Consider the following 10,924-nt stretch of genomic DNA (forward strand, 5'->3'; position numbering starts at 1 on the left):
TTTTAATTTATTTATTTAATTTATTTATTTTTGGCTGCGTTGGGTCTTCGTTGCTGCGCGCGGGCTTTCTCTAGTTGTGGTGAGCGGGGGCTACTCTCCATTGCGGTGCGCGGTCTTCTCATTGTGGTGGCTTCTATTGTTGCAGAGCGCGGGCTCTAGGCACGTGGGCTTCAGTAGTTGTGGCACGTGGGCTCAGTAGTTGTGGCTTGTGGGCTCTAGAGCGCAGGCTCAGTAGTTGTGGCACACGGGCTTAGTTGCTCCATGGTATGTGGGATCTTCCGGGATCAGGGATCGAACCTGTGTCCCCTGCACTGGCAGGCGGATTCTTAACCACTGGACCACCAGGGAAGTCCCTATGATAGATTTCTTTAAAAACATTCAAGAAATGTTTTACTTTTTCATCACCTAAAATAAAAATTTAAAAAAGACCCAAACACACAGAACCTTCAGCATTTCGAATGATAAAGTCACACAGGCCTTTTCAAAATCCATTTTGTGTATGTTTAGCCCCAGCATGTCTGCTTTGCCTTTTTAAATATGCGAGTGACAGTAATAAGAAAACAAAAGAACTTTGGAATTACCATTTTAATGCTTCTCACAGGTGGAAAATTCAATTACATCTGGTTCTGAAGGAAATATTAAGTTGGATATATGGAGGCTGTGGCTAATAACCAGTCAGAGCAGCAATAAAGCTATGTGTGCATGTCTATGGTTTTCCTGCAAATTGGAACATGTTAGCTATCCCAAATTAGATCCAGTCACAGCCCAGGTGCAGGAGTCTGTAAGGGCATAAAGCATGTTCTGAGTTACCCTATTTAAGAAAACCGACAACTAATCTCATTTAATTCCTAAACCTTGTCTCTGTTCAGCAGTTTCTTAATATGAATTGCTGCATGATCAGCTCTTCTTTGTTACAACAGCTTTAAAGAACACTCATACAAAGATATGTCTGGCTGAGTATGTTAAAAAAGTAGAGTGGTTAATTTGGAAACTTGTATAAAGATTTGACCAAGTTAGAGAAATGAATAACTATTTTGAAGCTCAAATAATACATGAATACCTGTAATCCACTTATTTTTAAAAGCACACAGGAAAAAGGCAAAGGGCTAAAAACAATGTTATGTTTATATCCTTTCAGACCTCTCTCGGAGTGCATATACATATTTGGATATGTACATATAGTTTTCCATAAACAGTGTGATGTGGTATCTAGGTTAGGGTCCTGGTGGGAAACATGGCACACTCAGGAGGAGTATGCTTGAAGAGAGTTTTGTGAAGAGGCCATAAAAAGAGGTTTGGGAAGCTTTAAAGGAAACCAGGAAGGGATAGTGAAGCACCCAAGAGGCAGCAACCATAGGAAGCTATTACCCCCTTTAGGCCTGGGAGCAGCAACGGGACCTGAGAAGAAGCTATGGTTGTAAGGAGGAAGCTGTGAACTTCTGCTCCATGGAAGCTCTAGCCTTCAGGAGAGGAGAACAGCCAAGGCCAAAATGTGGCCCAACAGAGAAGGAAAATAAATATCCTGATCTTTCTCTTCTCCCTCCACCTGATCTCCTGTTGGTGCCTTCCAATGACCAAACCCAATTAGAAGACATTGGGAAGGTTACCTGGTTGATGTAGTCCATAGAAGTTGGCTTCCCTGGGCACACAGCAGAGAGGAGAAGGGGCAAATAATGTCCAGCTCACAAGAAGAGTTTTCAATGACAATGAATACACATATATGTAGTCCTAGCTTTGCATGGTTCTGATAAGTACGTTTTTCAGTTTCAACCGTCTTGTTGAATCACACCAGTCCCCTAACAACATGGTTCAAATTTCAGTTACCTTAAAATACAAACATGATGACTAGCTCTTTAGTCCACCTATCACTCTGTAAATAACAGATGTTTGTCATGATCTGTGACCAATCATGTCACTTCTTTCAAAGTCTGTCAGTGACTGATCACTGCACATGTTATTCAGTTCATACAGGAGCGAAGCACGGTAGTTATGTTGTCTCCTACTGATGAACCCACGTGATATTTCACAAAAATAGATAATTGAAAGTGGGAATTGTCTAACAAAAATAAAAGTGTAGCAAAGAAACAGTAAAATTTGAATCAAACATAAATGGCTTTATAGAGGAAATAAGAACATGGGAGTGTTGACACTGCCACCATTTGAGAAACTCCGGATATGCAGCTAGATGAACTTCTTGACATAAATAAAGAAAGTGGCTATGATGGAGAGGATGAAGATATTTCAGATGAAGTGACAACAGCAAAAAACTTCACAGTAAAACAACTCTTGGAGATATTTCATGACATTGAAAGTACAAAGGGTAGAGTGTCAGAAGCTTATCTGAATTTAAGAAATAGTATGACAATTCACCAAAACATAGGAGAGATGGCCCCTCCATACTAAACAAGAAGATGGAAAACACTGTCCAAATTACTCTTAATAAATTTTTTTTACAAAGGACTAAAATTTTAATTCTTAATGTTTCTAATATTTTAAATTATAATGTACAATTCAGTAAATATTAATTTTACTATTTTTAATTTCCCTATACACTTGTAACTAACACTAAGAGAATTTTTAATACTTGACAAATTTTTAAGGTCACAGAACAATCATATTTTCCCCCTTTGATTTTTGACATTGCTTTGCACAGTTTGGGTTTGTATGGTCATTTTTAGGGTCCTGCACAACTATGCAAAGCAAGGACTGCCGGTATTGTGCTTTTCAATGACTGATTAACATTCTATAATATGGATAAAACATAATTTAATGACCTATTAATGGAAATTTAGGTTGATAACAATTTTTTTCCCACTGGTATAAACAATGCTGCAGTAAATATTCTTATAACATTTTTTTTGAGTACCTGTACTCTTAGGATAAATTCTAAGAGTGAAGGTTTACAGGGTCAAAGGCAGTGCACATTCACATTTTGATACATATGGCTGAACTGCCTTCCGGAAAGGCAGGCTGAGGGCCAGTTTACACTCCACCAACAATGCCTCAAAGTTCCCAATTCTCCATCCTGTTGCAAACAATAAGCATGTCTTATCATCACTGCCAGTTTGATATCTCACTGGCATTTCAATTTGATTGCCAGGGAAGTTGAACATCTTTAAGAGATAAGGTTTTTAAAAGTTATCTGGAAAAAGAGTTCCCTGAAGACTACATTGAAAGTAGACAGAGCATTTACTTGCTCTAGGGACATAATGACATCTTAATCTATGAAAAACAGCGGCAGCCACTAGTCCAACTTTCTGGGCAGCAATTAAGAGTCTGGCTCATTTTAATTAAGCAAGGTACAAACAAACAATGATTTGAAGAGAGAGTATATTAAAAAAATGGCAAGACTTCACAAACTGGTGGCTATCACTCTTAGCTAGATGGCTTGTTTTAATTTTTTAAATTTATTTTTTATTAAAATTTTTTTTCTTAGAATAGGTTTCCTTTTATTTGCTTAAGGAATACTACCCATTCCAGTTCTTATGAACGCTGGCCTGAACCTCAGATGCGTTTTGAAATTCAGTAGTCTTTAGGCAACAGAAATTTTTAAAATTAAGCCATTACAAACTGGAAGAAAATAAAGGCAATTTAACTGGTCTCTAGATGGAAAAATGCATTCTAGCTATAAAGTAATAGATTATATAACATATATGTACATATGTATACATATTCCTTACACACATATATATAAGAAAAAATATATATCTATATATTAGACTACATAAAAATTTAAAACTAATGTCAAAATATAAACAAAATTAAATAAATACATTTGTGATATTAACTCTTTGGTGTTTTTGTTGCAATATGATAGACAACAAATATGACAAAATGCTATTCTTATCGTATAACAAACCCATAAAAATCATGAAGAAAAATACTAAAATTTGAATTTAAAATATGCAAAAGACACACACACACAAAAACATCAAGAAGGAACTATAAATGTCTGTGGTGTATTTTCCAAGAAATCTTTCCCATAATGATGTGGTGTCTGGTTTGTAAGGATCCACATGAGGACTCTCTCCCAGGTCTCTGCTTTTTCTGAGCAAATTTCTCTGTGAATTGTATACTGTCCTTGTGTCTTGTTTTCAGTGATTACTGGGAAGGTCAAAAACCATCCTTAGCATGGGTAAGAGATCTTAATACCACATAGTTTGTATATCCCCGGTTTTCCTTTCTTTTCTTTTCACCAATTTTCTCACTTATTATTATTTTGATATATGGTTTTATTTTGTAAACTACCTCAAATACATTTGGAATGACATAGGTTTTAAGTAAATCATTACATTTTACAACTTCTGCACATATTGCATAGCATCTCTTTGCAGTTTACCTTTGTAATTCTCTTGATTCTGTACACCTGAGTTGTAAACAGTCCTAGGTATAAAGAGCCAGCCTCACTCCCATTGTCCCCTCCACTGCTTCCCTTTCCTAGTCCAGCTTGGGGTTCAGAATGAAAACTCAGCTGCTCCTGTTTGCTGGCACCACCTGGTGGCCAGTTTGGGGGACTCTTTCGGCTATTCTGATTCTTCCTCACAAGTAGCAGATGTCAGCTTCTAGGTGCCAGCACGAGTGCAGCTAATCCAGTCCTCCCACCAACGTTCTGGGCTGTGCATTATTATCTCCATTTACAGATGGGAAAACAAAGAGATAAAGTAACTTGTCCACAATCACAAATTGAAGAAAGGACAAAGCTAAGATTTGAATCCAAGTCAGCTAGTGTATTAGTTTTCTTCTATTACATAACAAATAATGACAAATTTAGGGACTTAAAACAACATCCACTTGTTAGCTCACCATTCTGTAGATCATAAATCTGGGGGGCTTGGATGGATGCTCTGCTTAAGGTCTCATAAGGCTGAAATCAATATACCAACCAAACTGGCCTCTTCTCTGAAAACCCTTGGAGAGGCATCTACCTTGAAGCTTCCCCAGGTTTTTGGAAGAAATCACTTCCTTGTGGTTATAGGAGTAAGGTCCCCATTTTCTTGCTCCCTGTCATAAATGGCTTAGTTTTAAAGAAGGCCTTTGGGTCACACTTTGGTGTTTTAACTAAATATATATATACATTTTCACATTTAAATGAACACAATACACTGTCAGAGGTGAATACAAAAGTAAAACTCCTATGTAAAACTCCTCTTTATCCTGGGTTAATTATTAAAATCTTCTTCCCTGAACTGTCAAAATTAACCAGCCAATTTATAACTAATATCAGGCACATGTCATTTTGGGGGGCAGGGGTAGGGCAAGGAATAGTGACTTTATTTGGAAAGTCTTCTCAGCAGACTGAGATGGTGGACAGTGTCCCAAAGAACCATCTTCCCTGAGTTAGAATTCAGGCTTCTTTTATACTAAAAGGGGAGGTGGTAAAGTCCTGGAGGGGATATGCTAATTTCTTCCTTCCTGCAGCCATTCACAGGCGAGCCTGGTCAGGATGTTTCCTGTGAGCCCAGCTAACATGACAGATGAGTGCATGGTAAGTAACATGTGTCCCTCTTGCAGTCAGCTGAAGTTCAGGCCCTTGTTCTCTCCTGGTTTTAAGGAGGACTTGGTCTCTGGGTTGGAAAGGATGTAAGGCTACTTCAATTGGATAGGCAGACCGTACTGTAATGAGCCTGTTGGTCTATTGCTTGCTCCAACTGCTAAACACTGGGGCAACTGGTGTCACTTTGGGGAATTTTGAAGGAAAGATCCTCAGGACAAGTGGTCCTGGCAGCTGCTAGCACCTTACCCCCAAAGTTCCCCAACCAGGGCTGGCTGGCTACAAGCAGCAAGCCTCCTGGCTGACCTGGGAGCTGAGTCCAAGCTTGCACTGCTCACTGCATGACAGGCCAATAAATCGAGAGACAAGTTGTTCTAGCAAGGAATAGCAATTTTATTTGGAAAGCCAGCAGATGGAGAAGATGGTGGACTAGTGTCCCAAAGAAACAAGCTCTGAATATGGGGCTACAAAAAGGTTAAGACCAGGTGCCTGCCCTTAGCATTAACAACAATACCTGTTTAGTGAATACAATTTATATCTTGGACCTGTAAAAGACCTTTTACCTATGTGTCTCATTTAATCCTCACAATTCTGCAAGGTAGGCATTAACTCCACTGTTCAGATGAGGAGAGCTGAGACTCAGAATTATTGTCCGGCCATTTTATGACTCCACATTGCTACACCAAATTGTTTAAAAAATCCAGTTGAAGAAACAGCAGGAATGAAGAGTAACATGAATTTTAGAGAAAAATTAAGTGCAAATCCATGTGGTCTTGATAGAAAGAAAATATAGTTTTCTTTGGGTTGAATACCCTGCAGTATAGTCAATTGGCTAGATCAATATTTATTTATTTATTTAGATATTTATTTATTTATGTACCTATTTATTTATTTATTTATTGGCCAAAACATCTATCTATCTATCTATCTATTGGCCGAACCACACAGCATGCTGGATCTTAGTTCCCTGACCAGGGATTGAACCCATGACCCCTTCAGTGGAAGAGTAGAGTCCTAACCACTGGACCACCAGGGAATTCCTGATCAATGTTTATTATTATTTTTTTTTTTTATTGGGGTATAGTTGCTTTACGATGTTGTATTAGTTTCTGCTGTACAATGTAGTGAATCAGCTATATGTATACATATATCCCTTCTTTTTTGGATTTCCTTCCTATTTAGGTCACCACAGAGCATTGAGTAGAGTTTCCTGTGCTATACAGCAGATTCTCATTAGTTATCTATTTTATACATAGTAGTGTATATATGTCAATCCCAATCTCCCAATTCATCCCACCCCCTTTTCCCCCCTTGGTGTCCATATGTTTGTTCTCTACGTCTGTCTCTATTTCTGCTTTGTAAATAGGTTCATCTGTAACATTTTTCTACATTCCACATATATGTGTTAATATACGATATTTGTTTTTCTTTTTCTGACTTACTTCACTCTGTATGACAGTCTCTAGATCCATCCACGTCTCTACAAATGACCCAATTTCGTTCCTTTTTATGGCTGAGTAATATTCCATTGTATATATGTACCACACCTTCTTTATCCACTCATCTGTTGACGGACATTTAGGTTGTTTCCATTACCTGGCTATGGCAAATAGTGCTGCAATGAAAATTGGGGTACATGTCTTTTTGAATTATGGTTTTCTCAGGGTATATGCCCAGTAGTGGGATTACTGGGCCATATGGTAGTTCTATTTTTAGTTCTTTAAGGAACCTCCATATTGTTCTCCATAGTGGCTGTATCAATTTACATTCCCACCAACAGTGCAAGAGGGTTCCCTTTTCTCCACACCATCTCCAGCATTTATTGTTTGTAGATTTTTTGGTGATGGTCACTCTGACTGGTGTGAGGTGATACCTCATTGTAGTTTTGATTTGCATTTGCTAATAATTAGTGATGTTGAGCATCTTTTCATGTGCCTCTTGGCCATCTGTATGTCTTCTTTGGAAAAATGTCTACTTAGGTCTTCTGCCCATTTTTTGATTGGGTGGTTGGCTTTTTGATATTGCGCTACATGAGATATTTGCATATTTTGGAAATTAATCCTTTGTCAGTTGCTTCATTTGCAAATATTTTCTCCCATTCTGAGGGTTGTCTTTTCCTTTTGTTTATGGTTTCCTTTGCTGTGCAGAAGCTTTTCAGTTTCATTAGGTCCCATTTGTTTATTTTTGTTTTTATTTTCATTACTCTAGGAGGTGGATCAAAAAAGAACTTGCTGTGATTTATGTCAAAGGGTGTTCTTCCTATGTTTTTCTCTAAGAGTTTTATAGTGTCTGGTCTTACATTTAGGTCTTTCATCCATTTTGAGTTTATTTCTGTGTATGAGGTTAGGGAGTGTTCTAATTTCATTCTTTTACATGTTGCTGTCCAGTTTTTCCAGTACCATTTATTGAAGAGGCTGTCTTTTCTCCATTGTATATCCTTGCCTCCTTTGTCATAGATTAGGTGACCATAGGTGCATGGGTTTATCTCTGGGCTTTCTATCCTGTACCATTGATCTATATTTCTGTCTTTGTGCCAGAACCATACTCTCTTGATTACTGTAGCTTTGTAGTATAATCTGAAGTCAGGGAGCCTGATTCCTCCAGCTCCATTTTTCTTTCTCAAGATTGCTTTGGCGCCTCCTTAGGTAGGTTTATTCCTAGGTATTTTATTCCTTTTTTTGGAATGGTAATTGGGATTGTTTCCTTAATTTCTCTTTCTGATCTTTCATTTTTAGTGTATAGAAATGCAAGAGACTTCTGTGCATTAATTTTGTATCCTGCAAGTTTACCAAATTCATTGATTAGCTCCAGTTATTTTCTGGTGGCATCTTTAGGATTTTCTATGTATAGTATCATGTCATCTGCAAACAGTGACTGTTTTACTTCTTCTTTTCCAATTTGTATTCCTTTTAGTTCTTCTTCTTCTCTGATTGCTGTGGCTAGGACTTCCAAAACTATGTTGAATAAGAGTGGCAAGAGTGGACATCCTTGTCTTGTTCCTGATCTTAGAGGAAATGCTTTCAGTTTTTCACTACTGAGAATGATGTTTGCTGTGGGTCTGTTGTATATGGCCTTTATTATGTTGAGGTAGTTTCCCTCTATGCCCACTTTTTGGAGAGTTTTAAAATTATAAATCAGTGTTGAATTTTGTCAAAAGCTTTTTCTGCCTCTATTGAGGTGATCATGTGGTTTATTCTTCATCTTGTTAATATGGTGTATCACATTGATTGATTTGCATATATTGAAGAATACTTGCATCCCTGGGGTAAATCCCACTTGATCATGGTGTGTGGTCCTTTTAATGTGCTGTTGGGTACTGTTTGCTAGTATTTTATTGAGGATTTTTGCGTCTATGTTCATCAGTGATATAGGGCTGTAATTTTCTTTTTTGTGTGGTATCTTTGCCAGGTTTTGGTATCTGGGTGATGGTGGTTTTGTAGAGCAAGTTTGGGAGTGTTCCTCCGTCTGCAATTTTTTGGAAGAGTTTGAGAAGGATAGATGTTAGCTCTTCTCTAAATGTTTGATAGAATTCACCTGTGAAACCATCTGGTCCTGGACTTTGTTGGAAGGTTTTTAATTAGTTTCAATTTCATTACCTGTGATTGATTTGTTTACATTTTGTATTTCCTTCCTGGTTCAGTCTTGGAAAGTTGTACCTTTCCAAGAATTTGTTCATTACTTCCAGGTTGTCCATTTTATTGGCATATAGTTGCTTGTAGTAGTCTCTTATCATCCTCTATAATTCTGTGGTGTCAGTTGTAATTTCTCCTTTTTCATTTCTAATTGTTTCGATTTGAATTCTTTCCCTTTTTTTCTTGATGAGTCTGGCTAAAGGTTTATCAATTTTGTTTATGTTCTCAAAGAACCAACTTTTAGTTTTATTGATGTTTGCTATTGTTTCTTTCATTTCTTTTTCATTTATTTCTGCTTTGATATTTATGATTTCTTTCCTTCTAACTGTGGGTTTTCTTTGTTCTTCTTTCTCTAGTTGCTTTAGGTGTAAGGTTAGATTGTTTATTTGAGATTTTTCTTGTTTCTTGATGTGAGACTGAATTTCTATAAACTTCCCTCTTAGAACTGCTTTTGCTGTGTCCCATAGGTTTTGGGTCGTCATGATTTCATTGTCACTTGTTTCTATGTATTTTTTTATTTTATCTTTGACTTCTTCAGTGATCTCCTGGTTATTTAGCCATGCACTGTTCAGCCTCCATGTATTTGGGTTTTTTACAGTTTTTTTCCTGTAACTGATTTCTAATCTCATAGCATTGTGGTCGGAAAAGATGCTTGATGAGATTTCAATGTTCTTAAATTTACTGAGGCTTGATTTGTGACACAAGATGTGATCTATCCTGGAGAATGTTCTGTGTGCACTTGAGAAGAAAGTGTATTCTTCTGCTTTCGGTTGGAATGTCCTATAAGTATCAAGTCTATCTGGTCTATTGTGTCATTTAAAGCTTGTGTTTCCTTATTAATTTTCTGTCTGGATATCTGTCCTTTGGTGTAAGTGGGGTGTTAAAAGTCCCCCACTATTATTGTGTTACTGTTGTTTTCCCCTTTTATGGCTGTTAGCATTTGCCTTATATATTGAGGTGCTCCTATGTTGGGTGCATAAATATTTATAATTGTTATATCTTCTTGGATTGATCCCTTGATCATTATGTAGTGTCCTTCCTTGTCTCTTGTAACAGTCTTTATTTTATTATTTATTATTTTAATTTTTTTTGTGGTACGTGGGCCTCTCACCGTTGTGGCTTCTCCCGCTGCGGAGCACAGGCCCCGGACGCACAGGCCCAGCATCTATGGCTCATGGGCCCAGCCGCTCCGCGGCATGTGAGACCCTCCCGGACCAGGGCACGAACCCGTATCCCCTGCGTCAGCAGGTGGACTCTCAACCACTGTGCCACCAGGGAAGCCCAACAGTCTTTTTTTTGTGTGTGTGTGGTACGCGGGCCTCTCACTGTTGTGGTCTCTCCCGTTGCGGAGCACAGGCTTCAGACGCACAGGCTCAGTGGCCATGGCTCACAGGCCCAGCCGCTCTGCAGCATGTGGGATCTTCCTGGACCGGGGCACAAACCTGTGTCCTGTGCATTGTCAGGCGGATTCTCAACCACTGTGCCACCAGGGAAGCCCCCAACAGTCTTTATTTTAAAGTCTATTTCATTTGATAATGAGTATACTCAAGCTTTCCTTTGATTTCCATTTGCATGGAATATCTTTTTCCATCCCCTCACTTTCAGTCCGTATGTGTCCCTAGGTCTGAAGTGGGTCTCTTATAGACAGCATATATATGGGTCTTGATTTTGTATCCATTCAGCCAGTCTGTGTCTTTTTGGTTGGAGCATTTAATCCATTCACATTTAAGGTAATTATTGATATGCATGTTCCTATTACCATTTTCTTAATTGTTTTGAGTTTGTTGTTGTAGGTCTTTTT

This window comes from Physeter macrocephalus, chromosome 2, assembly GCF_002837175.3.
Source record: "Physeter macrocephalus isolate SW-GA chromosome 2, ASM283717v5, whole genome shotgun sequence".
In the NCBI taxonomy this organism is placed as follows: Eukaryota; Metazoa; Chordata; class Mammalia; order Artiodactyla; family Physeteridae; genus Physeter; species Physeter macrocephalus.